A 27,700-nucleotide genomic window follows, 5' to 3' on the forward strand; every position below is an offset into this window, starting at 1 on the left:
GGGCGAAAATTGGAGAATTGGGGTCCCTACGAAAGTCGGGGCTTAAAGAAAAGGGAAATGATAAAATACTGTTGTTTTGTTTGGGAAAAAGAACCCATCCGTCCGCCATCAGTGTTCTGGCCAAAATTCGGTTCGGACGAGGATTGGGTTAGTCAAATGTTAAACGTTTACGTAAAGAATAAACAGAATCCAGGTTTAAAAGAGAGCGAGTACGCTGTATGTTGGGTAGGGAACCCGACAGCAACCGCCCCAACCCCAGTACCCTTATATCCCCTAATCCCACGGGAAGAGAAAGAGAATAAGTGGGAAGTTTTAGAAAATTTACCCCCGCCTGTGGCGCCCCCGCCATATAATCTTTAGAATGAACAACGACAACAACCGTTGGGGAATCAGGACAGTCAGGAAGAGGGATCTGAAGAGTCAGGCGAAGGGGACTTGGGAGCCACAGCCGCGGGGGCTGAGGGGGTTAGGAAGTCTGCACGACTGAAGGAGAAAGAGATGAGGGAAAGACATAATGAAAATGTAGTGAGGCTGTTTCCTCTGCGGGAGGTCCCATTTGGGGAACGGACCACGGGATTTGTCGTAGCCCCATTAAACTCAAATGACATAAGGCAACTTAAGAAAGAGATGCCCTCTCTCATGGAAGACCCGACTGCGTCTCTACCCAGTTGAACCAGTTCCTGGGTCCTAACTTATACACTTGGCAGGAATTACAGTCAATAATGAATATTTTATTTACTCATGATGAGAGAACTGCAATCCGAAAAAGAGCTATGGAGATATGGGAACGGGATCATCCAGAAGGGGGCGTTAGACCTGAAATAAAGTTTCCCCTGAATAATCCTAATTGGGATCACAATATTGTAGATGGGCGAGCTAATATGTCTGATTTAAGAAGTTTGATTGTTAGGGGCATCCAGACCTCTGTCCCTAAACAGCAGAATCTGGCAAAGGCTTTTCAGACAAGACACGGCAAGGATGAATTACCCTGTGCGTTTTTAGACCGCCTGAGAGAATCGGTTAGGAAGTAGTCGACTATAGACCCAGACGGGGAAATAGGATGTGGCATGATAAAAGTACATTTCGTTACGAAGGCGTGGCCTGATATTCAGAGAAAGTTACAAAAAATAGACGGTTGGAGTGAAAAGGATGTGTCAGAATTGTTGCAAGAAGCCCAGAAGGTTTTTATTCAGAGGGAAGTGGTTGCGGAAAAACAGAAGGCTAGGATTATGGTTGCAACAGTGAGAGAGGTCTGTAAGTCATCAGGAATGGTGAAGGGGGGAAATAAGGGAAGTCGTGGAAAGGGTAGAGGAAGTTGGCAAGATGGTGCTGAGAAGAAGGGGAATGACCAAGGGAAGGGCTACGGACAGGATAGAATTATGCCTGCAGGATGCTATCACTGTGGGAAACTGGGACATTTCAAAAGGGAATGCCCGGAGTTGCGGAGAGAGAGAGAGGGCATCCATGTGATGGATTGTGAATAGGGGAGTCAGGGCCGAGTCGAAAGGCAGGCCTACCACGAACCCCTGATAACTTTGAAGGTGGGCCCAGATGAGAAACCAGCAATATTTTTTATAGATACCGGTGCGGGGAGGTCTTCTGTTCCAATCCATCCGAAAGGGGCAGTTTTTCTGACTCGAACCTTGGAAATATCAGGGGTTAGAGAGGGAACATCAGAGGTAAAGATTTTCAAGGAAGTCCAAGTTAAAAGGGAAAACGAAATTGTCTTAACAGAACTCTTATATCTCCCTCATTTACCATATGGACTGATGGAAAGAGATCTTATTATACCATTTGGATTACAAATAGGAGTGGGGGAAGTTGACCAATTGATAGTAATGGCCCTTTTGAATGAGGAAAGTCTGGCTGAAATAGACCCCCGGGTGTGGACAGCCAAAGGAAATAGGGGGAGACTGGACATTCCCCCGGTCCAAGTAGAACTAAAACCTGGAAGCTCGGCGATACACATTAGACAGTACCCTATATCCTGGGAAGGAAGGCAAGGTTTAAAGCAAGTTATGACAGACCTGATCGCCGACGGTCTGGTAGAGCCTTGCATGTCCCGTTTTAACTCCCCCCATACTCCCCGTCAGAAAATCGGACAGTACATATCGAATGGTACAGGACTTAAGGGAAGTTAATAAAATCGTACAAGCCCGACATCCTGTTGTCCCTAATCCCTACACCATTCTGGGAAGAGTTCCCTCAGATCATGTTTGGTTTAGTGTGGTGGATTTAAGAGATGCCTTCTGGGCATGGCCTCTCCACCTCTCTAGTAGGGATCTGTTCGCTTTTGAATGGGAAGACCCTGATACTGGGAGAAAACAGCAGTACAGGTGGACTGTCTCACATCAAGGGTTTACCGAGTCGCCGAACTTGTTTGGACAGATCCTGGAACAAGTTCTTGAGGGCTTGACTTTAAGGCCAACTTTAAAGTTAATTCAGTATGTGGACGACCTCCTGTTGTCCGGTCCCACCCAAACTGACACACAGCAGGGAACCAATGATTTATTGAACTACCTTGCAGTGAAGGGGTTGCGAGTTAGTCAGAACAAGCTACAGTATGTGGAACGGGAAGTTAGATATTTAGGGCATTTGATCAGTCAAGGGCAGAAGAGATGGGGTGGCACTGTGGCTTGATGGGGTGGCACTGTGGCTTGATGGGGTGGCACTGTGGCTCGATGGGGTGGCACTGTGGCTCGATGGGGTGGCACTGTGGCTTGATGGGGTGGCACTGTGGCTCAGTGGTTAGCACTGCTGCCTCACAGCACCAGGGACCTAGGTTCAATTCCAACCCTGGGTGACTGTGTGGAGTTTGCACAACTCTCCCTGTGTCTACGTGGGTTTCCTCCTACTGTCCAAAGATATGCAGGTCAGGTAGACTGGCTATACTAAATTGCCTATAATGTTCAGGGATGTGTAGGTTAGTTGTATGTGGGCGGCACGGTGGCACAGTGGTTAGCACTGCTGCCTCACAGCGCCTGTAGACCGGGTTCAATTCCCGACTCAGGCGACTGACTGTGTGGAGTTTGCACGTTCTCCCCATGTCTGCGTGGGTTTCCTCCGGGTGCTCCGGTTTCCTCCCACAGTCACAAAGATGTGCGGGTCAGGTGAATTGGCCAAGCTAAATTGCCCGTAGTGTTAGGTAAGGGGTAAATGTAGGGGTATGGGTGGGTTGCGCTTCGGCGGGTCGGTGTGGACTTGTTGGGCCGAAGGGCCTGTTTCCACACTGTAAGTCTAATCTAATCTAATCTAATCTAATCTAATCTAAGCCCCGAAAGAATAAAGGGAATTGTAGAATTAGGACTACCCCGAACTAAGAGGGAACTCCGAAAGTTCCTGGGTTTGCTGGGTTATTGTAGACTCTGGATAGATAATTATGCTACTCTTACGAAAAGGTTATACCTGCAGATAACAGAGGAGGCTCCGGACAGGGTTAAATGGGACCCAGAAGGAAAAATGCTGATTGAAACTTTAAAAGAAAAATTAGTTACAGCACCGGTTTTGAGCTTGCCAGATTTTAATAAAGATTTTCGACTCTTTGTTAACGCCAAGCACGGGACGGCTTTTGGGGTCTTAACTCAAGAATTGGGTGGACATAGAAAACCCGTAGCTTTCCTCTCCCGAATCCTAGACCCCGTTTCACGGGGTTGGCCCGAATGTGTACAAGCAGTAGCAGCCACTGCTAAGCTAGTGGAAGAAAGCCGGAAACTGACATTTGGAGCACCACTGACTGTGATTACCCCTCACCAAGTCCGCACTATCCTGAATCAAAAAGCGGGACGATGGCTCACAGACATCCGAATCCTGAAATATGAGGCAGTGCTCTTAGATAGAGAGGACCTTAGGATAGAGGTGGGTGCCTGTTCGAATCCGGCTGACTTCTTATGGAAAGGGGAATCAAATCAGCAGTTACAGCACCAATATACAGACATTGTCGAGTTACAAAGTAAAGTTCGGGAGGATTTGAGGGATCAACCTCTCCAACTGGGAAACGATGGTATATAGACGGGTCCTCCCGGGTAGTGGACGGTAAAAGATTCAATGGGTATGCCATTATTGATGAGGAAGGATGGAAGTTAGTAGAGAGTGGACGACTGCCTAATGCCTGGTCGCACAGACGTGTGAGTTGTATGCTCTGCACCGGGCATTGGACGGTCTAAAAGGTCAAGTGGGGACAATATACACAGATTCCAAATATGCATACGGTGTAGTGCATACCTTTGGGAAAATTTGGCATGAAAGGGGGATGATTAATAGTAGAGGAAAGGAATTGGTACATGAGGAACTAGTAGTCAAAATATTGGAGGATCTGTTGAAGCCTCAGGAAATAGCTGTAGTTCATATACGGGGGCATCAAAAGGGGATGGAGGTAGAAGTAAAAGGCAACCAGTTGGCAGACGAGCAGGCCCGTGCGGCGGGCATGGATAAGGAAGAATTGATTTGCGTGCTGTGGGTTCCCCATATACCAGAGACCACAGAGACCCCGGTGTTTTCAGAAAAGGAGGAGGACGAATTAAAGTCAATAGGGGGAACTAAGAATGAAACTGGCAAGTGGTTCCTTCCTGATGGCAGGCAGCTACTCAATCGTCCCATAGCAAGGGGGGTCATTACTCACCTTCACCAGTGTGGTCATTGGGGAACCCAAGCATTATGCGATACCTTTCTTAGGGTCTATGCTCACCCGGGAATACACACAGTGGCCAATCAGGTCACCAGGGACTGTTTATTATGTAGACGAGTCAATAAAAAGGGGGTGAGACAAAATGCAGCAAAAGGGGTTCGAAGTCCAGCATATCGGCCATTTGAATTCATACAGGTGGATTATACTGAGTTTCCCCCGGTAGGGCGTCTTAAATATCTTTTGGTTGTAGTGGATCAATTGACAGGATCGGTCGAGGCTTTTCCGACAGCCACTGCCACAGCCTCTCAAGTTAGCAAAACCTTACTAGAACAATTAATACCCCGTTTTGGCCTCCGACGGGCCATTGATTCTGACCAGGGTAGCCACTTCACCGCAACAGTCCTTCAACACCTAGTACAAGCATTAGGGATACAGTGGGATTTTCACACACCGTGGCATCCGTCCTCATCCGGCAGAGTAGAACGTACGAATCAGACACTTAAAAAGCAGCTTACTAAATTGATTTCTGAATTGGGTTTGCCCGGGACAAAATGCCTCCACATGGCCTGACTCCAAATTCGAACGCAGCACCGAACTGATTTGGGTATATCCCCTTATGAAATGATGTTTGGACAACCCTTCCCTGGGCCAAAAGGGGATCTGCCTATTTTTGGATCACGGGATATATTTGTTCGCAAATATATTGAGACCCTGGGCTGCGCTTTTTCTCGTTTACGCCACCAGGGTCTGCTGCTGCAAACACCACCTCTGGACTTCGCCGTACACACCATTAAGCCTGGCCATTGGGTTTTAATCAAGCACTGGCAGCAGCGCACTCTCGAACCTGTGTGGAACGGCCCGTTCCTGGTGTTACTTACCACTGAAACCGCTATCCGCACGGCAGAGAAGGGTTGGACTCACTACACGCGTGTCAAAGGTCCGGTTCCCTCTCCAGTTGAGAAAAAGGTCTGGACTGTCGAACCAGCGCGAGACCCGCTGAAACTCAGACTGAAGAAACTTTGATTAACTGACTATACTGTGGCGACGTGAGTGCGGGGACTGTTTCTTCAGAATTGTATGTTAACCTTGTTTTGTGTTTTGTTTTAATGTTTAAGTTCTTAGCGCTAGTCAGAATTATGCTGCTATTCTTGTTACTTCTGAGTTTAGTTGATATATCTTTTTCAAATGTGTTAATGATTTCTGTTTCGAAGTTTCCACAAGTTATAGAAATCGATGCTTGCAGCCTTGTAGCATGCCCAGATGTAGAATTTCAAAGGGAATATGTTTCCTCCAAAGTATCTCTTCACACTGTTCCGGACGTAAGGTTTGGGTCAGAAATGCCACCACCTGGCATCACTATCCATAGAGCCCCCTTTAGCCCAGGCCTAAGCTGTTTTGACAGGAAGTGTCATCCGATACATCTCACTGATAAAAAACGCTTCCTCTGAAGACTCATTTCCCGATAGAAATGGGTGCCAACCCCTTAGTAATAGTTTAAAGATAGAGATGACAGCGTATGGGAAGCGTTTTGTGGACTGCAGTTTTCGAATTTGCGTAGGACTAAGACATCCTTTGGGATTCTTTGATTCCAAACTGCAAACTTTCACCCCTTACACTGATCCAAAGTCACTGCAGATTATAGAGGTTAAAGACCTGAGACAGACTCTTGAAATAGAAACGAGATATGGTGATGCAAATGCCTGGGTTGAATGGGTTAAATATACTGTAAAAAGCCTGAACAAAAGCAATTGCTGTGCATGTGCCTCTGGTAGGGCAGTATCTCAGGTGGTTCCCTTTCCGCTCGGGTGGGAGCGAAACAAACAGGGCATGGAATGCATGATAGCCCTATATCAACATGAGACTGCATGCAAAAATCCGAATTGTGCCTCTTTGTCTTTGATGTTCCCTTCCTTAAAAGAACAAAAGAGGCAAGCTCCCCCTGTGTTTTCCGCCGCTGTTGGGAATCACACATCGTGTGTGTATAGACAAGGTGGATCTATTGATTTGGGGGAGGTAAGATTGTGTTCAGAAATTAAAAACGTTACTGAAGCGGTGGAAGGAAGAAACTACTCAGCTTTAAACGTTCCCCGAGCGGATCTGTGGTGGTACTGTGGAGGCAAACTATTGAGACCCACCCTGCCCCCAGATTGGAAGGGGATATGTGCAATTGTACAATTGGCAATTCCATTCACCTTGGTATTTGAGGGAGAACAGATAGTTGGGAGAAAGGGAAGGGATAAGAGATCGCTGTTACCCACTTCTTTTGATAATAAGATTTATCTTGATTCAATAGGGGTCGCTAGGGGGGTGCCTGATGAGTTCAAACCTCGTAACCAAATTGCAGCAGGCTTTGAATCGTCCCTGTTCTGGTGGGTTACTATTAATAAGAATGTCGATTGGAGAAACTACATTTATCATAACTAAGCACAATTTATTAACCATACTAGAGATGCAGTAAAGGGCCTGGCGGAACAACTGGATGCCACCAGTCGTATGGCTTGGGAGAATAGGCTGGCCTTGGATATGCTCTTAGCTGAAAAGGGGGGTGTTTGTGCCATGATCAGCTCTCAATGTTGTACTTTTATCCCCAACAATACGGCCACTGATGGCTCAGTCACCCGTGCCCTGGAAGGTCTCCAGGCACTGGCCGATGAAATAGCTGAGAATTCAGGTGTAAAAACTGATTGGACTGGCTGGCTAGAGCGGTGGTTCGGTAAATGGAAGGGGGTGATGGTCTCAGTAGTGATTACACTTCTGGTGGTAACAGGGGTTTTAGTCGCTTTGGGATGTTGTATAATTCCCTGTCTGCGTGGCCTGATTACCCGCCTTATTGAGACTGCCCTGATGAAGGGCGACCTGCGTACAGTAGTGGGCATTCACCTCCAAACTAATGCGGACAATCCTGAGGCTGATTGGGATAGACAGGCCATGATTATGCTGCAGAAATTACAGGCTGTATAAAAAGACAGGGGGGATTGATATGGTTAATTTAATTTCTGCAGTTTCATGCATTCATACACACACACACACACACAAACACACATTCTACTCATGCATTCACACACACCATACACACACACACACACCTACACACACACACAACACACACATACACACACACACATATACACACACCTTACACACACTCTCTCTCACATGCACATACATACATACACACTCTCTCTCACACACACACGCACACCTACACACACACTCTCTCACACTCACACTCACACACACACACCTATACACACACTCTCTCACACACACATACACACACACTTCACACACACTCTACACACCACACACACACACACACACACTCTCTTGGTATGAGTGGGGTAATTTCTGTACTAAAACTAAGGTTTAATGAATAAAGGCTAAATTATGGGACTAATGTTCAGCAAGGCCATAAGGAAGCATGAACTAGAAGTCACCTCCGTTATGCCAGGAACATGGTAACCTTGGGCAAGATACCAAGGAATGCTTCAGTTAGACACAGAGGGCAAAATACTATAAAAGCTCTTTTTATGACATACAAATAATCAATAAATGCTTTAACCAGTAGAACATACAGATAACAAAGGAATGTCCTAACTCGCAGAATTGTTAAAATAATGTAACATTTATGATTTTTAATGTAAGAAAATCCAAAGCGTGAGATGCTTTTAACCAATGGAATTATCACTAATGTTTTTGAATGTAAAAATAATGTATAAATATTGGTGCTGTAAAATCTTCCGTCGCAACTGTTCCTAGCCCTTTGGAAGACCCCCAATCTTCGAAGATTGAATAAACATCTGTTGCTCCGTTTGTGTGTCTCGCAGCATTTCGATTTGCCACGGGAAAAGCGGTAGCCGGTGGGGATAAGGGCTGGTGCTGACAGCTTGGAGTTCGCCTCCTAGGACGGAACCTTGTGGACAGTCTCCCTTGAAGTCAAGGGTTAAATGACAGTCCGCGGTTGGCAGAGTGTGGAGGCAGAACCCGGTTGATCTGAACCATAGCCCTAGTGTAGAGTAGTTAGCCGAGTGTCAGGGACTATTCTCCGGAGATTTAGAATACCTAGACAGAAGAACCCGGTTGATCTGAACCATAGCCCTAGTGTAGAGTAGTTAGCCGAGTGTCAGGGACTATTCTCTGGAGATTTAGAATACCGAGACAGAATTCACTTATAACATTTTCAATGACCTGCAAACTTCCCGTTAAATGTCCTTGTCGACTCAAATTCCAGTAACTTTTCAGGTGGAATGTTCCAGATTCTGACAACTGTTCATTCAGAAACTACTGAAGTCTATGTTGAGTCTGGGGTTACAAAGGACTGAATTGAAAGATGAGATGCTGTCCCTGAGCTCCCATTGAGATGTATTGGAACAGTACAGGAGGCTGAGGGCAGTGTAGGTGTGAGCAGACAATGAAAATGACATGGCTGCACTGTGAGGGCTGCTTGGGTCAATGAGAGTGTTTTGGACTTGGGTTTAAACAGAGTGATGGGAGACAGGGAGAAGGTGAAGCTGAAACTCAGTTTTAGTTCAGGCCGTTCAGAAATTCACGTGGTCCCAATGGGAATAGGCAGTTTTTAAGTGATGCCTGCGGAGTATTTGTTAACAGTTTTTAAAGTAATTTTCCTGAGGGCAGTTGAGAGTTAACCACATTGCTGTGGGTCTGGAGTCACATGTAGGCTAGACCAGGTGAGGAGGACAGTTTCCTTCCGTACAGGACATGAGTGAACCAGATGGGTGTTTTCTAACAATCGACAATAGTTTCTATGACATCATTCGCCTTTTCATTCTAGATTGTATTGGATTCCGATGCAACCATCAGCCATGTTGGGATTCTATCCCGAATCCTCGGAACATTGCACATGTCCCTCATCTGGCAGGAATACCATTAAGCCATTGCCTTCCTTTTTAGCAATGTTTAAAAGAAAGTTCCATCATTCTCCGTGTACAATGTGACATAAAATACTGCAACGTCCATGTTTCAGCCTACTCCAAAAGGTCAATCAACAGAAATTTGTTTGGGTGCGAAATATTTCACTTTTTCGGGGGGCGGGGGGATTATTAAACAAAAATGAATCCAAATAAAAATCTTCTGCCACGGACATGTGATTTCTGAAGCTGGAGGGGGATCAGAGAGACAGGGAGGGTTGTGGGACCAGAGGGGGACTGTTGTCCAAACATCACTATGGTGTACATGGACCGCAGCATTTCAGGGAGGCGGTAAACCACCACTTTCTCCAAGACAAGTAAAGGTAGCCAATAAATACTGGCCTGGGCAGCAAAGGCAACCCCCAGTGAATAAAACCAAGCAGTGAACTCTCTGAGCTGACTTGCTGTGAAGTTAAAAATCTCTCTGGAAATGGAGTGGGCCGAGAAGAGAAACAGAGACATTTCACAGCTGTCCTCATAGAGACCTCACCCTTGGAAGTACTCCGAGCCGGGGATCCGCTCAGTGAGTTTCAGTCTCTTCAAACATCAATCTTAGTCGGTTTTATTTTATTATATCTACAGTAGTGAGTAAGGTGAGCATTTCTTTTTAATGTCTTATGGTCTCTTGATTAAATGTTTAAGATATGAAACATAAGCATTAAGTTATTCTCGGGCAGTATTTTTCGAGAAGTAAGACTGTACCTTTGTCTTGGTCTGTTGATTATTAAGGCAGAGAGATGGCCTGTTGTAGAGTGGTGTGCTGTTACTGTCGGATGTGGGAGATTAGGGAGAGTTTCAATGATCCTGATGATTTTGTCTGCAGCAAGTGTGATTGCAAATCCTATTGGATCACATGGATTGGTGGAGGAATGATTAAAGGCAGTGAGGAGTTAACAGGAGCCGGGGAGTGTGATAGGTGGCAGTCTCAGGAATGCAGGATACTGCAGATACAGTCAGGTAGATGGATTATCGCCAGGAAAGCTAGGAGGGGTAGGTAGGTACTGCAGGAGTCTCCTGTCGCTATCCCCATCTCAGACAAGTGTGCTGTTTTGGAAAATGTAGGTGGTAATAGACTTTCAGGGGAATGTAGCACTGACAGCCAAGTTACTGGTACTGAGACTAGCTTCTAACATAATGTGAGGTATATCCAGTTCCACACGATCGATGGTGATAGGGGACTCTCTAGTCAGGGGCACAGTCTGCCGTTTCTGCAGCTGACAGTGAGAGATCAGAATGGGGTGGTGCCTCCCTGGTGCCAGTGTCAAGGATGGCTCACAGAGGGAGCAGAATATTCTCAAAAGGGAAAATAACCAGTGGGAGAGAGGTGTTTTTGATTAGGGATAACATTATGGCTGGGCTTCGGGAGGATATTCCTGGGAGTACATCCAGGCAAGTTATTTGGTTGGTACTGAGAAATAAGAAAGGGGTGACCATCTTACTGGGATTGTATTATAGACTCTTTCCCAACAGTCAGCGGGGAATTGAGACACAATTTTACCAGGAGACCTCGGTTATATGTGAGGATAATATGGATGCAATGATAAGGGGTTTTAACTTTACCAACATAGCCTCGGAGTGCTGTAGTGTTAAGGGCTTGGATGGAAATGTATTTGTTCAGTGTGTACGAGAACATTTCAGATTCAGTTTGTAGGATGTACCTACCAGAGAAGGAACAAAACCTGACCTGTTTTCTTTATTCATTCACAGGATGAGGCTGTCACTGGCTCGGCCAGCATTTATTGCTGCGTTTACCCAGAGGGCAGTTAAGAGTCAACCACGCTGCTGTAGGTCTGGAGTCCCATGCAGTCCAGCCCAGGTAAGGATGGCATTTTCCTTTCCTAAAGGTCATGAGTGAACCACATGGGTTTTTCCAACGATTGGCAGTGGATTCCTTGTCGTCACTAGATTATTTTTTCCAGATATTTACTGAATTCACGTTCCCAAATCTGCCGTGATGGGATTCAAACCCACGTCCCCAGAACGTTATCTGGGTCTCTGGATTAACTGTCTAGTGATCATTTCACTCCGTCATCACTGCCTCTTAGGAAATGAGGCAGGGTGAGTGACTGAGGTATCAGTGGGGCAGCACATCAGCACCAAAGATCCCACAGTATTGTGGCTCAGTGGTTAGCGCTGCTTCCTCAGCACCAGGGACCTGGTTTTGATTCCAGCCTCAGATGACTGCCTGTGTTCAAGGTGGCACGTTCTCCCCAGTGTCTGTAAGGCTTTCCTTCGGGTGTTCCAGTTTCCTCTCTCAGTCCAAAGATGTGTAGGTTAGTTGGATGAACCATGTTAAATTTCGCACAGTGTCCAGATGCAGTATATGAGGTTTTGGGATGTGCAGGCAAATCTCTGCCTGATGTGAAAAGATCCTTTTGGGGTCTTGGACAGAGGTCAGAGGGAGGTGTGGCCGCATGTTTTACATCTCCCATGGCGGCAAGGGAGGGTCAAGGGTGTGGAGCGTGGGTTGGTGGGAGGGTGTGGACTGAACATGGGAGGTGCAGAGGGAATGGTCTCTGTGGAACACAGATAGAGGTGGGGAGGGATATATGTCTCTGGTGTTGTGGTCTGACTTTAGGTCGCAGAAATAAGAGGTTAATGTGCTGTATCTGAAGATTAGTGGAATGGAAGGTGAAGATCGCAGGGTTATGTTATTTTTTGTGGCTGGAGGGATGGGGTAAGGGCGGAGGTGCGGGAAGTGGAGGGGATGAGTTGGAGGGTATTGTTGTTCAAGTCAGAGGAAAATTACGATCCTTGAAGTAGGCCTTTCTGGGATGTCCTGGAATGGAATTGTTCCTCCTAGGAGTAGATACGGCTGAGGCAGAAGAATTGGGACTACATGATCACGTTTTTAAAGGGGTGTACTCGAGGGAAATCAGGAGGACAAAAAGGAGACATGAAGTAGCTTCAGAAAATAGTTTAAGTAGAATCCAAAGAGATTAAACAAATATATCACAGACAAAACATTAACTGGACCAGAGAATAGGACCCCTTAAAGATCAACAAGGCTGTGTATGGAACCACAGAGGATGGGAAAGATATGTGAATATTTCACGTCATTTTTTTTACTGGTAAAGGATATGGAAGCTCGAGAGTTTGGAGAAATAAACAGTGATAACTTGAAAAGTGTCCATGTTACAGAGGAGATGATACTGGATGGCTCAAATCGCATCAAGCTGGATAAAGCCCTGGAACATGATCAGGCGTATCCTGGAACTTTCTGGAAATCGAGGGAACTGATTGTTGGGCCTCTGCTGAGGTATTTGTATCGTTGATAGCGACAGCTGAGGTGCCAATTTTTTTTAACAGTTGGTAAGGAGAGGCCATGGAACAAGAGAACAGTGAGCCTGAAGTCAGTGGCAGGCAAGTTGTTGGAAGGGATTCTGAGGGACTGGATATCCATCTATTTGGAAAGGTAAGGAATGATCAGGGAGAGTCAATGTGGCTTTGTACATGCACAATTGGGTTTCACTAACTTGAGTGAGTGTTTTGAAGTGACAAAGAAAATTGATTAAGCCAGGCGGTGAATGCTGTTTATATGGACATTCAACAAGGTTCCACAAAGTAGATTGGTTAGCAGGGTTAGATAACATGGAATGCCGGGAGAGCAAGCCATTACAAAACTACCTTGAAGGTAGGAGACAGAGGATGATGATGGAGGGTTGCTTTGTGGACTGTAAGCCTGTGAGCAGCAGTGTGCTGCAAGGATCGATATTGGGTCCTTAAATAAATGACTTGGATGTGAATATATGTGCTATGGTCAGTAGGTTTACAGAAGACACCAAAAGTGGAGGTGTAGTGGACAGTGAAGAAGGTTAGTTCAGAATAGAACAGGATCTTGATCAGATGGGCCATTGGAGCAAGGAATGTTCAATTTAAATAAATGTGACCTGTTGTATTTTGGACAGGCAAAGCAGGGCAGGACTTATACACTTAATGGTAAACTCCTGGGGAGCATTGCTGAACAAAGGGACCTGGGGGTGCAGGTTCATAGTTCCTTGAAAGTAGAGTCACATGGAGGCGGGATAGTGAATGCAGCGTTTGGTACGCTCCCCGTTATTGGTCAATGCATTGAATGCAGCTGTTCTGTCGTCATATTGTGGCTGGACAGGGCACTGATTAAGGCCCTTCTGGAATTCTGTATTCAGTTCCAATCCCCCTCTTCTTGGAATAATGTTGAAAAACTTGAAAGGGTTCAGAAAACATTTGCAAGGACTTTGCCAGGGTTGGACGGTTTGACCTATTGGGAAAGGCTGAATAGGCTGGGACTATTTTCCCTGGAGATTTGGAGACTGAGAGGTGATCTTATAAAATCACGAAGGGCGTGGATAAGGTGAGCAGTCAGGGACTTTTTCCCAAGTTCGGTGGATCCAGAACTAGAGGGTACAGGCTTAAGGTGAGAGGGAAAAGAATTACAAGGGATCTAAGGGGCATCTTATTTATTTTGAGGGCATTGCAGGTATGGAATGAACTGCCAGAGAAAGGGGTGGAGGCTAGTACAATTAAAGCATTTATAAGGCATCTGATTGGGTACATGAAGATGGAGGATTTAGAGGTATAAGGGTGAACCGCTGGCAAATAGGACTCCATTAACGCTCTCCATTATTGGTCAATGCATTGAATACAGAAGCTGGGATGTCATATTGTGGCTGGACAGGATGTTGATTAAGCCACTTCTGGAAGTCTGTTTTCAGTTTGAGTTTCCTTGTTCTGGGAAGGATGTTGTGAAACTTGAAAATGTTCGGACAAGACTAACAAAAACGTTGCCAGGATTGGAGGATTTGGGCTACAGGGAGAGGCTGAATAGGCTGGGGCTATTTTCTCTGAAGAGTCAAAGACTGAGAGGTAACTTCATGGAGATTTATAAAATCACGAGGGGCGTGGATGAGGTGAGCAGCCGGGATCCTATTTCCTCAGGTTAGGTGAGTCCAAAACTAAGCACATGGGTTTAAGTTGGGAGGGCAAAGCTTTAAAAGGGATCTAAGTGGCAACGTTTTCAAGCTGAATGTGGGGTGTGTATGGGAGGGGCTACCAGATTAAGTAGTGGAGGCTGATAAAATCACAACATTTAAAAGGCTTCCAATTCGGTACATGAACAGGAAGGGTTTTGATGGATACAGGCCAATGGGAATCTATTAGTTTAAATTCCTTATTGGCACAGACGAATTGGACCGAAGGTCTGTTTCTTTGATTGTAATAAATTAAGATGCATTCCTCTCTTTTGTGCAGAGCTAGCTGAAGCACAGATAATTATCCTTGGAGCTGAGAAGGTGAAGCAGTGATTTCGACCTGGTGCAGATTTGGTTCCAAGGTCTTGAATTTGCTCAGAGAGAGGAATTGTTAACACTGTCACAATTTTTAGTAACTATTTTCAAGTAATTCGCAAATAATACAAGATGAAAATGTGAACACTATTGTACTCAGTAAGTTCTAAGCATCTGGAACAGTCTGAATGACACAGATTCAGCAGGTATTCTGAAACAGACTTGGAATTTTACTTTTTAAGGAAAGATTTGGGGGGCTGTGAGCACGTGGAACGGGACTTGGGACAGATTTGCAGCATATCCAGAGGGAGAGAGTACAGCCCCAATGGTATTTATAGCCCCCAGCCCCTGTGTTCTGTGTTACAGCCCCATTCACTCTGAATGATGAAGCTCATCCCAGGGCAGGGAGAGGGAGGAACCAACCACTCACCTCTCAATCGGCGCTGGCTTGATTAACAGCAGCTCCAGACCAATAGGAGGAGAAGCTGTGCGGTCCTGCAGCCAATGGGAGTGAATGAGGGGTGTGGCCAGAAAGACGACACCTCTCCATGAGCTGTGCAGATGCAGTGTCACTGGGTGTGGGTGGGAGAGACAGCAGAGACTGGGACAGAGGCTGTTGGACCTGAATTACAAACTCCCGGTAAATTAAAATCAAAAGAACTGCAGATGCTGTAAATCAGAAACAAAAACCAGGAGGTTCTGGAAAGGCTCAGCAGGTCTGGCAGGATCTGTGACGAGAAATCAGAGTTAAAGTTTAAGATCCGGTGTCCCTTCCACAGAACAGATGTTACTGAGGAAAAGAAATTCAGTTTATATGCAGAAGATAGTGTGGGGGTGGGGTGGGGGATATAAGGAGTAAGGGATCGGTGGGAATAGAGTGAGAAGAACAGTTGGATAAAGGAGTGGATAACGATCTGGCTAGCTGTTAATGGAGACAGTTAGTGGCTAACCATAGGTAGTGTGTAATGGTAGGCTGTGGGACCAAGGCCTAGTGTGTGGGGTAGGGGGCTACGACATGGGGTTGTTAAGCTATGGTTAGCCACTAACTGTCTCCGTTGTAAGCTGTTGCCCACCTATATCACTCCACGATTGGAGCTGCCGAGGGAACACACCTTTGGAATATCCTCCCGAACTCCCTCTGCCCGCATTAAAGATCTATATAAAAATCGTTCTCTTTAATCAACGTTTCCATCATTCATGAAGCATTTTAGGAGATTTGTCAATGTGAAAGGCTCCATACAATGCAGGTAGTTGTTGTTAGTGTCTGACATCAGGAGAAACCGGGATGACCCTCTCTCTCTCATACCTGATGAACAGCAGCAAAAACAGGAAGCACTGAGCATGCTCCAGCCCACAATGGGCCTCCGATTCTTGATGTCAGTGGGGGAACGGGGGCTAGAGGTGCTGGTTGTTCCTTCAACCAATCGGAGTGAATGAGGGGCGGGGCAATACTCAATCACGTGATAAACTTCACTGACAGTACTGTGTTGTTGTGACCAAGGCATTGGCAAGTGTGAAGGTGCAGGGCAGGGGAAAGGAAAGACGTATTGACCAGGAAGAGAAGGAAATTTTCATGTATGGAATGACAGGTTTTACAGAACTTAGTGCACATTGTAAAACACAAATTTGAAAATCCAAATTCTGCACCATTTTCCCTCCCTATAATGCATTTTGCACTCCCTGAAATATCAACTGTGTGTTTCTCCCTCCACAGGTACCAGTGATCAGTGCCAAAGCCCCATTGCCTGGGGAGAAGGTGATGTTTGAATTCCTGTACAGCTGCAGTTTGTGTGGTGAAGGTGCTCCCACAATGTGGTTGGGTAAGTGCTGTAATAGATTATTCACTCAGCGACAGTGAAGAGTTGACATTGTGTGTGCAAATCAAAAACAGTTTGTTTTTTTATCATGTTTATAATTCCACAGAAATACTATTGATAACTTCTGACATAAGGCCACAGATGAGGATATTTGGTCCGGTGATCAAAAGAATTGCCAAATAAACAGGTTTTCAGGAATACCTTAAAGGAGGAAAGCAGGTCTGAGAGGGTTAGGGTGGGAATTCCCAGACCGTGTTGCCTTCGCAACAGTAGAAACAGCCAGACAGGTGAAGCAATGAATAAAAACATCGTTGGGAGTCTGAAAGAAAGAGTTGTCGGGGTCTCACAGGTTGTGTGGTGCAGGGAGACAGGGGTGTTCATAGCCAGGAATTACATCAAAGGAGAGAATTTTAAATTGTTGCTTGTTGATGGATCAACAAGTTTTGGTACAAGTGAGCACTTGAACAGTAGGGTTTTAGATACTCTTGAGATTGCATGTATGTTGAATGTGGGAGGCTGGCCAAGAGTGTGTTTGATAACGAAATCTGGAGATAACACAGGGATGGACGAGTATTTCCGTAAACGAGCTGAGACTAGGGTGGAGTTGGGTGACGTCACTAATGTAGAAATAGTGTTTTTGGAGTTGGGCTGCGCCGCCTCCTCATCACTCCCCCTCACCAATTCACAGATATTGTTCCTTGTTCTGTCTGTCTTTTCTGGTTATGTCCTTCTCTCCCATTCTGCTACAAATTAATATTTGACCCCACCGTTATTGCAAACACCTGCTCCATCCCGACTCTCCCATTCATTTCTGAATTCCTTGTATTTGGTGTCTCTTAAGGATCTCTCCTTGGTCCCTCCTGTTTCTCACCTACATACTGCCAGGAGGTGACATCGTCCAAAAGCACCATGTTAGGTTTCACACGTACACTGACAATTCCCAGCTCTCCCTCCCCATCATCCCTCTCCAATACTCAGTTATCAAACTACTCATAACGCTCCCACTACGCGATTAGCTGCAGTTTCCTCCAATGAAACATTGCAATGGTTAAACTCGTTGCCTTCAGTTGCTATTACAAATTCGTTTTCCTTACTGCTGAGCCTCTCCCTCTCCCTGGGAACTCTCTGAGACAAAACCACACACTTCACAATATTGCTCTCATGTCTGACCCCAAGGTGACCTTCTGATCAGACATCTACACAAACACAAACAACAGGAATTCCAATCTCTAAAATGTTGCTAGTCTCCACCTCACCCCTGCTCCATTGCTACTGATACCACTGACCTGTGTCGGTGTTGCCTTAAACTTGACGAATCCAAAACAGAACCCGTGATTCCACGACTATCTCAGAATCTGGTTCCAGACTCCCTCATGATGGGAAACATCCTCTCAGTATTTAACCTGTCAAACTCCTTAAGAATCCTACATGTTACAATGAGATCACCTCTCAATGTTTCCAAATCCAGTGAGTGGAGTCCCAACTACTTCAGCCTTTTCTTAAAAGGTAATCCCTGTAAACCAGGGATCATCCCAGTCAAGTTTCTGTGAAATGCCTCTGATGAAATGATGTATTTCCTTAAATAAAGGGACCAAAACTTCTGTCATTACTCCCAGATGTGGTCTCACTTCAATTTATAAACTTCAGAAAGTTCCTCTCAGGTATATACTCCAATCAACTCCCTTTAAACTTGCACTGATGTTGAAATGCTCAGCAGGTCATGCAGCATCTGTGAAGAAAAATCAGTTAAAGTTTCGGGTCTGGTCACCCTTCCTCAGATACGTTAACTCTAGTTTATTTACACATCTGCTGCTGGACCGGCTGAGCTTTTCCAGAAACTTCTGTTTCTCTTCCTGGGTTACAGCATCTTCAGTTGTTTCGGTTTTCATAGCCTTTAAACTTGCCATCTCTCCTCTAGAATTTGTCATTCCCACCTTGGGGAAAAAAGATTCACGTTTGATTGGACTGCCCTACCGTGGGAAAAAAGAAACGATGACGATTCACCCTATCATTGCTCCTCATAATTTTATAAAGTTCGATAAAACCACCTAAAGTGTCCAGTGCTGCAGGGAAATAGCCTCAGCGTATTCAGCCTCTCTCTGTGGTTCAAATATTCTAATACTAGCAACACCCTGGTAAAACTTTTCTGAACTCTTGCAAATTTCCCAACATCTTTCTGGTAGCAGGGAAACTGGAATTGAAAGCAGTGGGCATTCCAAAAGTGGCCAAGCCAATAAACTGTGCAACCGAAACCTGATCTCCCAACTCCTATCCTTAATGCACTGTCCAATAACAGCTAGCATACCAAACACCACCTTCACCGACCTGTCTACCTTCAACCACACTTTCAAGGAACTATCAACCCACACTGCAAACTGCAAGAACCTGCTATTAAGAGGTTGAGTCGTATTCTGGTAACATCTTTCTGAAATCAGGGAGACTAAAATTGAATGCAGTATTCTAACACTGGCCTCACCAATGCCCTACTCAGCCACAACGTGACCTCCTAAGCCCTATACTCAGTGTCAGAATCCCTACAGTGTGGAAGCAGGCCTTTCGACCCATGAGACCACACTAACCATCGGAACATCATTCCACCCTAACTCAGTAACCTACCATTACCCAAAGCTAATCCATCTAACCTGCATGTCTTTGGATCTGTGGGAGGAAATTAAGAGCACCCAGAGGAAGCCCACACAGACACAGGGAGAATGTGCAAACACCACACAGACAGTGGAAACGAACCAGAGTCCATTTATTGATCAGCATGTTCTAAATGCCACGTTCAGCACCTGATCTCCTTGGAACTCTACTTTCCAGAAACTACGCAGTTATTCTATGACCTTCAGACGGAATTAAGCTGAGGAGGGAACAGGGTTGAGTTGTAGATCGATAAAATAACTCTTCATCTTCCCCCCTCTGTGTTCCCCCGTCTCCTCCGACTCTGTCTGTTCACCCCTCTCTATCGGTCAGCCCTTTATTGGTCATCACCACCACTTTCGCCCCCTCCCCCCCATCGTTCTGTCCCCCCATCTGTCGGTCTGTCGTGCCCTCAGTCTTTCCCCTCTCTGTCAGTCGCTCCCCCGTCGGTCGCACACCCATTTTTGCCTCCCCTCCCTCCGTCGGTTGCACACCCTGGGTCTGTTGCCCCTCTCTGTCGGTCGCCCCCACCAACCGTCAATCACCCCTTCTGTTCCCCCCATCTGTCCCCCTCCTCTCTAATCCCACTTTCTGTCCTCACCCATTTCTGTCCCACCACTCTCGATCCACCCACCCTCTCTGTCCCTCCGCCCACCCACTCCCAGTCCCCTAGTTCTTTATTCCCCCACCGCAGGGATAATATCTTCTCTATTTACCCTATCCATGCCGGGCCTGATTTTAAAAATCTCTTTCTGCTCACCGTTCAGCCTCTGATGCTCCAAGGAAAACAGCCTATCCAGCCCTGGCAACATCCTATAATTCTTTTCTGACCCCTTTCAATTTTGAGAACATCCATCTGATAGGAAGAAGACTAGAATTGCATGGAATATTACAAAAGTTGCCGAATCAATGTCCTGTACATCCACAATATGACCTCCCAACATCTATACTCAATGCTCTGACGAATAAAGGCTAGCAGACCAACTACCACCTTCACTAATCTATCAACTTGCTACTCTACTTTCAAGGAACTATGGACCTGCACTCCAAGGACTCTTTGTTTAGCAGCACTCCCTAGGAAGTTACTATTAACTGTATAAGTCCTGCTAAAGTTTGCTTTTCCAAAGTGCAGCAGCTCACATTTTTCTAAACTGAAACCCTCAGCCCATCACCCATCTGATCCAGATCCCCTTGTACCCTGAGATAATCTTTTTCACTGTCTACTACACCTCCCATTTGGTGTCATCTGCAAACTTACTTACAGTACCTCTTATGTTCACATCCAAATCATTGATATAAATGACACAACGTAGTGGATCCAGCACCGATCGTTGTGACACTCCACTGATCACAGGCCTCCAGCCTGAAAAGCCTTCTACCTTCGGGCCAGTTCTGTACTCCATACGATCTAATCTTGCTGACCAGTCTCCCATGAGGAACCTTGTTGAACGCCTTACTAAAGTCCATGTAGATCATGTCCATGCTCTGACTTCAGCAATCCTCTTTGTTACTTCTTCAAAAAAACTGAGTCAGATTCATAAGAGATGATTTCCCATGCACAAAGCTGTTATTAATATCCAAGATTTAACTCTGTACACTCGGGGTCTGCGTTACACAGTTATAGGTGTTAATATTCTGGATGAAGTTCAAGTACGCCAGCATTTTGTCAGTGACTGTGTATTGAGTCTTGTTAATATCACCAACACAGGTTTTTGAAATCTTTTGAAAGGCAGTCTCCGTATCCCTTGCCCACCAGGAAATGGTGGCAGGGTCCTTACCTCTGGACCAGGAGGATCGGGTTCAGAGTTGAGCAAACGCCATCTTTGAAGACTATGATTAGAAAACATGCCAAGCCACTAGGCATACTGTCTCCCAGCTGTCCCTGCCTGAACCTCTAAACAGAACCTTCCTGTAATTTCTGTCCTGTCAGACTCTCCCATTGCTCAGTTTGTCCAGGATCCCGTCCTGCTGCTGCACTGATCCTGTCCCTCACTGACCCGTCCATCCCCCAGTGTCCCCCGCATTCATCCATTGTTTAAAATCCCATTACCCCAGTTCTCCAGCCCCGCCCCTTCCCGTCTATAGAGACGGCTCAGTGGTTAGCACTGCTGCCTCACAGCACCAGGTACTCTGGTTCGATTCCGGCCAAACCCGGAAGTTTGTGCATTCTCCCCGTGTCTGAGCGGGTTTCCTCCGTGTGCTCCGGTTTCTCCCCACAATCCAACGATGTGCAGGACAGGTGAATTGGCTATTCTAAATTGCCCAGAGTATTAGTTACATTAGTCAGGGATAAATATAAGGTCGGGGAATGGGTCTGTGTAAGTTACTGTTTGGAGGGTCGGTATGGACTTGGTTGGCCGAAGTGCCAGTTTCCATACTGTAGGGATTCTGATATATTGGGCAGCAACTGCTTTCAATCACCCGGACTCCTGTATGATCGGGAGCACGTGCTGTAGGAGGGGAGACCAGTGTATGGGCGCAGTGCTGGCCAATTGTGGGAATATGCACAGGACGGGTCAGTGCCACCGAGGGAGGCTATGGGTGTATGGGATTAAGCTATCATTGGCAGCTTCCTCGCTCTGGGAGCAGGACCCAGGGGAATGGCCCGTTTCCTGGCCCCCCTGACATGTGATCAGACTATCAGTGGTGCAGCGTTTTGCAGAAAGTTATCAGAACTCTTTTGTGAGGATTCAGGGTTTTTATGGAAAGGGACAAGGATGAGCCTGCAATTAGAGTTCTAATTCGGTTCATTTTAGTAAGACGGGTTCTGGCCAGAGTGTGCAGGAATCAGTGAATGCAAGATGGTTGTCATCAGAGGGATCACTAACGACCCCCCACCCCAACCCCCACCCCCACCCCCGGTGGACTCAGTGTCAGGCAGGAGCTAGGAAGCTGAATTCAAAGAGAGGAGAGTGTGTGATAGAACTGGGTGTGGAGGGAAGGAGTGAGGAGATTGGTTTGGATTTCAGTTCACAGAAGAAAGAAATTGTTAGACTGTGAGTTAAAACTTTGGTGGAACAAGAAACTACAATTTAATACTATAATTGTCTTCTAAAGTTCCATCCTGTATTATCAGTGGTGACTTGTTTTCTTAGTTGTAGAGTACCAAAACGGTGGATTTGTAGATGAGAAATTCACATTGAACTTCATGTTCAGTTTTGATAGTTACTTGATCCGTGCGGATCTGAATATCATTGGTCATTTCATGTGGACGGAAAGGTGTGTATTCTGTCCGTGAGCGAATATTCCAAATGTCAGTGTGTCTGGAAAAAAATACTGAGGTACAGCGAAGTCCATGTTAGTGTGGTGACTGTGGAGAAAGAGTTTGTTTGTTTTTCAAAGTCTGAAAAATCATGGCACATCTCCCAGGAACAATTAAGCTACAGGTTTGCTTTGTAGAAGGGCAAGTCTTCAATTAACCATACAACCAGAGAGACACAAGGATACCTGCACCATGGGAAATACTATGAAAATGGGATTGTTGTAAAGGAGTTCATTCTCGATCATGGATTGTAATCCATTGGCGTTGTCACGTCGGTTCCAGCGCCGTGGGGAAACACTGGAAATATGATGAATGCAGTGTAGGTTTTAGTTAATAAACTGTAAAAAGTGCAGAACAATTTACAAGGATGTTGCCAGGTCTCAGGGGTCTGAGTTATAGGGAGAGGTTGGGCAAGTGGGGATTTTATGTTTAGAGCAGAGGAAACTGAGGGGGTTCTTTTCTAGAAGTGTATACGACCATGAGAGGCATGGATAAGGTGAATGCGCTCAGTCTTTTTCCCAGGAACTCAGGGAGTGAAGGGCTTGATTGTTTCAGTTTAAGGTTAGAAGAGAAAGAATAAAAGGGAAGTTGAGGGGCAACTGTTTTACACAGAGGGTGGTATGTATATGGAATGAGCTGCCAGTGAAAGTGGTTCAGGCAGGTACACTCACAACAGGTAAAAGAAATTTGGATACGAAAGGGTCAGAAACAAATAGGCCAAGTGCAGGGAAATGCAGTTACGTTGATGGACATTCTGATCGGCATGGGCCAGTTTGGGCCAAAGGGGCTGTCTCTGCTGTAGGATTCTATGACTCTAAGTGCATTTGCTATTTCTCCAACTAACTCTGTTGGTATCCAGGGATGTATTCCATCAGGGCAAAGAGACTTATCAACCATTAGCTCCATTAGCTTGCCCAGCTCTAACTCTTTCATGGTAATGGTCATTTCTAGGTCCTCACCTTCCTCAGTCTCCTAATCAATTACTGGCATGTTCTTCGTATCCTCCACTGTGAAGACTGACTGCTGTGTACTCATATTCCTGAACCCTGCTGGATAGGAATAACTAGGCACAGAACTCTGAGAGGTCTTCCTTGAGTCTTTCTTGATGAAACATGGCAGGTACCTGGATAGTGTACATGCAAAACACCTCCAGGCAGCATCAGGTAACTCCCCGCCTGTCCGATGTATGGCTTTCGTTCTTACACCTTTGTGGTTTGGGACTTTGAATAGAGACTTTCTCTCAATACTATCTCCATGGCAGTGGCAGTTAGAAAGTCTAGTCCAGTTCAGCACCTTGTGGTTAAACCACACACTCTTCCCCCCACGCTCCCGTGGCTCCCTCAAGTATCTGACAGACGCTTCAGTTTCAGTGGGGTATCCATCAGGATTCTGATGTGGAGGAGCCGGTGGTGGGGTGGACAAAGTTTAAAAACCACACAACACCAGGTTATAGTCTAACAGGTTTATTTGGAAGTACAAGCTTTTGGAGTGTGCTGTGATGTTTAACTTGATCAGGATTATCTCTATGGTAACAGTTAAGTGCTTCAACAATTACAGAGGCCACATGTTCCCCACATAATAGGTTCCCCTCTATCAGTGTAAACTGCTATTCTGGCCCTGGGGTTAGCTACTCATCACTTTTCTCCCCCAATCCCATCTCGCTTTCTGTTGATCTTTAAAGATTTTCTAATCTCCTTGGTCTTTGCCAATTTATATGCCTTCTATTTCAGTTTGATAGACTCTCTTATTTCCTGAGCCACCCATGGCCGATTATTCCTATTCCTACAGTCCTTCCTTTTCACTGTTATATACTTTTGCTGAGCACTTTGAAAAATTGCTTTGATATTTCTGCACTGTCCTTCAACTTTCCCACCATTATGTCTTTGTTTCCAGTCTACATTAGCCAACTCCTGCCTTATCCTATTGTAGTCTCCTTTTGTTTAAGCACTGGATTTTGGGAGTGGATATAATTTTCCAGCTTTCCAACTGTATTCTAAATTAAACCAGACTTATCACAAGTCTTTTATCAGATTACGAGGTGAGGCGATGTTTCCTGCGTGTTTTGGTTTTCATTGTCAGAGACCTTGGTTTTGTAATAAAGTACAGGATAGATATTCACAACAGAGTATTCTGGACAGTGTGAATGTCCTACACAGTCTAAAACCATAAATCACTGTCTCCCCTCAGTTTAAAATTGCAAAATCATTATCTCCTACACACTTCCTCACTATCTAAGTTTGGAACGCTAATTTACCTGACTATCTGTCATTTTCCGAAAATCTTCTTTGGTGCAAGTGGTGAGTTTTGGATTCAGCTTTCCAGTTATTACCGTAAGAATATAATCACTGGGCACAGGAGAGGCAATGCAGCCCTTCGAACCAGCTCCACCATTTAATACGGTGATGACTGAGCTCACCTCGGTCTCAGCTGGGTTTTCCCACCTGCTCTCTCACCCTTCACCTATATCTCTTCATTAAATTGGCTCATTGTCCGGGCATCCACCACATTTTGAGTAGGGAAGTCCACAGATTCACAGCACATTGAAATGAGTACATTCTTCTTCATGAGAATAGAATGTCCCAGGCACCACCATCACCATCCCTGTATGTCCTGTTCCACCAGCAGGAAATGGATGTAACTTCAATGCTGGAACATGCAGGGCTATGGACTAAGGTCTGCAGAATAGGATCAATGTGATTTATTCATCATTTCTCCAGAATATTAAACTCCAGTTCAATTTGAACATTTATTAACATCATCAGACTTGAACTCCAAATGTCAGATAAAAAAATCAGAAACTTACAGCACGGATCGCGGCCACTTGGCCCATACTATATGTGTTGAAATAGAACTACCCAGAGTTTGCAATGTTCTGTACTCACCAATGAGAGCAACAATTTCAGACTGTGAACTCTGCCATCTATGTTATTATAATCTGTTTTTTCCAAAGTATTTGACAGCTGCATGTCTTGTTTCCTGGTTTCTTTCCCAGCCCTAATTTCATTCCATCTGACCTTGTTGAATAAGGGAATAACGTTTGCCACCCTCCAATCATCTGGTATGACTCCAGTGGAAGGTGGGGATGCAAAGATCGTTGCCAAAATACAGTAATTCCTTCCCTCGCTTCCCATAACAACCTAAATTATATCCTTTCTGGCCCAGGGCACGTCTGTACCCTCATGATTTTTCAATATGTTCAGCACATTCTCCGTCTTACCATGGACCAGTTTGACCATATCAGCCTGTTTCATGCTGTGCTCACAATGAACAACGTCCCTCTCACTCGTGAATACGGAAGCGAAGTACTCATTAAGGACCTTCCCTACCCCCTCTGACTCCTGGCACAAGTTTGCTTCACTATAAGGGGTATAAATGTGGAATTATGTCTCAGCATTGAATTAATGTAATGATATTGCAGTGTACAATCACTCGATTACTTTGAACATTGAACTGTATTTTTACTGAGGAAAAAATGAATTGATCTGATTATATTTCACTTCATGATAACATTTATTGTATTTCGAACCACAATAAGAGTTTCCTTTTTACACATATAAAACTTAATTAAATTAATCGCATGTTTCTGTAAAGAAACTAGAATTAATATCTGCTTGTTCCTTCCTTTATCAATGCCTGCTTATTTTGAATTTGTGGAAGTTGTACATTGTTGAAAGGAAGGGGAATTGTCTTCAGCTGAATATTCACATTGAATGACTGATGTATTCTACAAATCAAAGTACAATGATCACGCAGTTTTGTCAATTTGTCTTTCAAAGAATTGTCATGAGATTCCTGTTTATTTAAGTCTATCATTCCTTTATTCTATTGTTATTGTAAAATATTGTTTAATTTCCAGTCCATTACACACAGAAGCTACCTAATTAATTCCCATTCAAATTACAATAAGAAACAGCTGATTTATTTTCATTTGAGAAACCACATGAAACACAATATTACAGTCCTGCCCGTGCTGAGTGGGAACATTATGAAAGGAGCTTGTGGAGCTGTGGCAGTGTCTCTGTTACTAGACCCGAGGGAAGGTTTCAAATCACACCTTCACCAGAAATATATCAAGAGCTGTTCTGAATGTTGATTAGAGAGTACCTTAGCACAGACTGAATTGTTTTTCAATCCAACATTAGATCTGCTTTTATCTATTATATCAATAATCACAATATCTGATACTTATTTGAATCAGATTACCAAGAAATATGTGTTGGAAAATTCGTTTTTGCCACGTTGCTTTTACAAAAGACTGACATCTGTCCCTGTCTTCTCTAACTGTAAGGAATCTGAAGAGGACTTTCACTTTTACGAAAAAAGGGGAGCTGTTTACCATATAAATTAATGCTTCTTCAACTAACGCCTTTTCAGCTTATGTAAGGTTTCATAATAATGCTTTACTTTCGGATAGTGGGGAGACCTGTATCTAATTCTGTCGCTTATAAGTTCCTGGAGAATATTTGAAAATGTTGCAAAATTAAAGATTACGATGTCTAAGTAATGAGATTGATCTTTTTTTGTTGCAAAGGGGCAAGTCCAAACAATTGAAACACATTAACCATTATTATCTCGTGCTATAAATTGGAAATAATGTTGATATCTTCTTCAGTAAACTAACAAATGCTCCCACCTATTACTTGTCAGTCAGCTAATTGCCTACTTTGTAACTAAACGTTGTGATTCATCTAAATATTACTCTGTCCTTTGATCAAAATGAATTTGGAATTGTTGTTCAGTTTATGAATTACCAGAAACTTGTTTTTATTTTTCCATTCACCTGTTCATTTTGACCGTAAGGTTGAAATACTTTGAAAATATTGGAGTTTGTTCATTTAAAAATAAGGTTTGCACATCTCTCACGTATCTTATTTCTTGATTCAAGAATATTTCCTGGAGGAATTCAAGTAAATTCCAAACATTTGTTCACTTCAAATAAGATCTGTAACACCCAGTTATCAACCTGTTGTTAATGTTTCAACTGGTTACATTGACATTGATTAGGTACTCATTTAGAGAGATCAATTAACAATTATAAATTATTTGCAGGATTATTGAATTGAAAGAGAGATACAGACGGGAAGAAATTGCTTTTTCATTCAAACGTGTCGGCTGTTCAAGAATTCTATATTGCGTTCCATCGGTTTTCTTGTCGAGAAATCAAA

Source organism: Hemiscyllium ocellatum, chromosome 23 (assembly GCF_020745735.1).
Source record: "Hemiscyllium ocellatum isolate sHemOce1 chromosome 23, sHemOce1.pat.X.cur, whole genome shotgun sequence".
NCBI classification, from domain to species: domain Eukaryota; kingdom Metazoa; phylum Chordata; class Chondrichthyes; order Orectolobiformes; family Hemiscylliidae; genus Hemiscyllium; species Hemiscyllium ocellatum.